At 46.1% G+C, this 4,448-nt stretch overlaps 1 protein-coding gene across 1 annotated transcript in view; it reads right to left on the bottom strand.

The window, feature by feature from the left end:
• Positions 1–4,448, bottom strand: part of large2 (LARGE xylosyl- and glucuronyltransferase 2) — a gene marked incomplete at its 5' end in the record, with an annotated part of 45,047 nt that overhangs the window by 31,194 nt on the left and 9,405 nt on the right. The window lies entirely within an intron of this gene.

Below are 4,448 nucleotides of genomic sequence, written 5' to 3'. Positions count from 1 at the left end.
TACAGTTATTTTTTGGAATTTATGGGTCAGATAAACCGTCATTTATAGGAAAGTTAGTTCCTACTGGTTTGATTAGAAAACAGAAATTAGGAATTATTTAGCAACATATCATAGATAACTACAATGTTTGTTTATGACTGCTACTCTAGCTACAAGTTAGCATGCAAACACACCAAAGGCTGTCTTTGAGATGGTTTGTATGACTAACGGTTAGCATCAAGCTACCATAGACAGCTTTTGAATTTCCAGTCGTTCTGTATTGTTTATGAGAAAAGCTATTTTATTTCAGGTAGTTCACAATATCAGATTAAACATGTTATGTCAGTAAACCATTTAATCTGAGCAGCAGCACTCACTTCTGCACCTCCTCACCTCGGGGGGGGCCGTTTATACAACTTCCTCAAGGAGAGAAACCTCTACCCCACACCCAGATGTCAGACAACCGGCCTACCAAAGACCTGGTCGCTGGGCCTGGCCCTGGGTTCTAGGCCTGGGTGCTGGTTGCTGGTCGTCCCAGGTTTCTTCCTAAAAGTTTTGTCCTTCTCCACTGTGGCCTGTTGCTGCTCTTGGTAGAAACTACTAGCCTCGGTGGTAAGGATCCTGTTGTAGATTCTGGATTGTGGTCTAGACCTGCCTATGCTCGTAAATTTAGAGTGTCTAGACCTGGTCCTATCTGTAAAGATTAGTATATGGTCTAGACCTGCTCTACCTGTAACAATGGTTTAGCTGAGTCTAGACCTGCTCTACTGTAAATTATAGAGTGGGTCTGGACCTGCTCTAACCTGGAAATTATAGTAGTGTCTAGAAATTATAGAGCGGTCATAGACCTGTCTATCTGCACATTATAGAGCCGTTCTAGACCTGCTCTAATCTGTCTTATAGGCCGGTCTAAGACCTGCTCTACCTGTAAATTATAGACGGTCCTAGACCTGCTCTATCTGTCACATTCTGGAGTGTGGTCAGACCTGCATCTACCTGTTAAATTATAGGCGGTCTAGACTGCTCTATCTGTAAATTCTAGAGCGGTCTAGACCTGCTCTATCTGTAGATTAATAGAGTGGTCTATACCTGCTCTACCTGTAATTATAGAGTGGTCTATACCTGCTCTATCTGTAATTCTGGAGTGGGGTCGGACCTGCTCTATCTGTAAAGGGTTCCCGATAACTCTTGTTATGAATTGTACTATAATAAAATGTGAATGTGAACAGAACCCAACTCTTTGGGCACATTTTCGGAGTGTCTTTGAAGTATTTGTCCTCTTGCGCTCTACTAACGTTAGGACGCGGGGTACAGACTCAAACCTCTGCTTTCGCCTGTTACATTGCTATGCATCCACCCCTGACGTCTCAGACTCGATACAAGGTCAAGTGGTCTCAACCATCCGGTGAACTTCCTGAATGATGCCCCAGAGCTCGGCGATGTCGTGGCCGAAGGTGATGTCCGGTGTCCGGACGATGACTTGGCAGGTCCGGGGGCAGAGCTTTGGTTTTTTTTTTTTTTTTTTTTTTACGGCTCAGCTTCATCAATCCGTAAATCCCTGATAGTGCTTGTTGGGTATCCACGACCCTCGGACTGGACACGACAAGAACGCAGACTTGTGGTATCGGGGTTTGGGAACCGGAGTGTTGCTGGGTTCAAGTCCCCTGCGGACCAAAGTATGGTGGGTGGACTGGTACTGGTTTGGGTCCTAAATAGTTTGACTGCTTATTGAAGGTTGCGTTATGCAATAACCACGTTCAAATTAGTTGTGCAGTGCTTTGTTTTTTTTATTACAAATACAGTATATTAGACAACATGAAGACGAACAATGAGGGCAACATGGGGACAACATGGGCAACATGTGACAACTGAAGAAACATGGGGAACAACATGAAGACAACAGCGACAACCATGAAGGACAACAATGAGGGCACATTAGGACACATGAGGACAACATTAGGCAAATCATAGGCAAACATGAGGACAACTGAAAGAAAACATGAAGACAACATGAGGACAACATTTAGACAACAAGACGGCAAGCATAGGAAACATGAAGACAACATGAAGACCACCAGAGACCACATTAAGACGACATGAGGACACATGGTGGCAACATGATTACCGTACATGAGACAACATGAAGACCACATGAAGACAACATGATGACAACATGAATACAACATGAATCAACATGAATACCCCATCAAGAACCTATGAGACGCATGATGACAACAGCGACATCATGGAGACAGCCATGAGGACCATATTTCAGCATGAAGACACCATGGGGGCAACATGAAGACCACATGAGGGCAACAGGAGTGCACATACGACCAGAGGGCAACATGGGGCAACAGCGAGAAAACAGAAAGACACCAGGACAACATGGGGACAAACATTAAGACAACATTAAGGACAACATGAAGACCCCTGGGACAACCTGAGGACAACATGAGGACAACAATGATACAACATGGGTGACACATTGTGACAACATGGGGACAACAAATGAAGAACAACATGGGGGGGGACCCCAGAGGCAACATGAGTACCACATGGGGACACTTGGCAACCTGAGGCAACATGCGGACAACATGCAGGGACAACATGAGGACAACATGGGGACCACATGAATGAGCAACATGAAGACAACATTGGGACAAATGAGGACAACATGAGACAACATGAGGACACAGAGAACCACCTGGGGACAACAGAGGACACATGAAGACACATGGGGACACATAGGACAACCGAGACAACATGAAAGACACCACTGGGGGGGAAAAACAAACCCCCCAAAAACTGAGGACACCATGAGGACACATGGGGACCTTGAAAGGGGGGGGGGGGGGGAAAAAAAAAACAACATGAGGACAACATGAGACACATGGGGACAACATGATGACAACTGAACACCCATAAGACAACATTGGGACAACATGCATGAAAACAGGAAGACAACATGGGGACACATGATTACAACATGAGGACCCATGGGGACAACATTAGGGTTAGTCTATGCTTGTAATAGGCAACAGAGAGATAACTGGAAGCTGACTGGGTTTAATAGCTTTTATTTGAGCCGATTTATTACCTTAGAAAAACACCTGAACTGGATCCATCATAAGTAATTAACCTGCAGGAAAGGGTCGTTACCCGTGACAACCCCACGGTCATCGACCCGGGCAAGGAAGTAATTGATTGACCAAGTGCTACAAAACATTCCCCTTGGACAGACTTTCCCCGTAAAATCTACATTTCTACTCTTGTAACACCAAGGGAAAACCACACAGGACTATTTGCCCCTTGCAGGATCAATAGAAAGACATTATTACCCCTCTTTATCTTGTGTCTTTGATCCTCGTGAGCTGACAGGCGTGTGGGTGCGCGTTTAACAAGACCAGTTCTGCTTTAATTTTGGCACACACTGTTGGTTTTTTGTTTGGAATCTTCAAATATTGTCTTTTAATTTGAGTCTCTGATCGGGTAATTGATCTGCAAAGAGCTTCATCGCGACCTCATCGGCTTATGGCTTGTGTGTGTGTGTGTGTGTGTGTGTGTGGTGTGTTTGTGTGTGATTTGTGTGTGTGTGGGTGTGTGGGTGTGTGTGTGTGTGTGTGTGTGTGGTCTCCTCAGAGCGTGAAATGAACCACTGGAGAAGAGAGAAATAAGAGAGAGGGAGAGAGAGGGAGAGAGAGAGAGAGAGAGGGAAGAGAGAGAGAGAGAAGAGGGGCGACGAAGAGGGAGAGAGAGAGGGCTAGAGAGATAGAGAGAGAGAAGAGGAGCGAGAGAGGAGGGAGCGAGAGGAGAGAGATAGAGAGGAGAGAGAGAGAAGGGAGAGGGAGAGGAGAGAGAGAAGAGGGGCGAGAGAGAGAGAGGGCTAGAGAGAGAGAGAGGGTGCGAGAGAGAGAGAGAGGAAGAGGCTAGGCGAGAGGGAGAGAGGGAGAGAGAAAGGGCGAGAAAGAGGAGAGAGAGGAGCGAGAGGGAGATAGAGAGAGGAAGGAGAGGAGAAGCGAAGAGGTGCGAGAGAAGAAGAGAGAAAGAGGGGCGAGAAGAGAGAGAGGGAGGGAGAGAGAGAGAAGAGGGAGAAAGGAGAGAGAGAAGAGGGGCGCAAAAGAGAGAGAGGAGATAGGGATGAAGAGAGAGAGAGGAGAGAAGAGAGAGAGACAGAGAGCGAGAGGGATAGAGAGAGAGAGAGGAAGGGAGAGGGAGAAGAGGGCGAGAGGAGAGAGAGAGAGGGAGAGGAGAGAGAAGAGGGCTAGAGAGAGAGAGAGGGAGAGAGAGAGAAGGGCTAGCGGAGAGAGAGAGAGGGAGAGAGAGGGATTATAGGAAATTATTCCTAATGTTTGAGTTAGAAAAGCAGAAATTAGGAATTATTTAGCAAACTATCATAGATAACTACAATGTTTTTTAAATGACTGCTAGCTTAGCTACAAGTTAGCATCAAACACAACAAAGGCTGT

Source organism: Etheostoma spectabile, unplaced genomic scaffold (assembly GCF_008692095.1).
Source record: "Etheostoma spectabile isolate EspeVRDwgs_2016 unplaced genomic scaffold, UIUC_Espe_1.0 scaffold473, whole genome shotgun sequence".
NCBI lineage: Eukaryota > Metazoa > Chordata > Actinopteri > Perciformes > Percidae > Etheostoma > Etheostoma spectabile.
The sequence above is the reverse complement of the archived record's forward strand: the minus strand, read 5'-3'. Positions and strand labels throughout refer to the sequence as shown.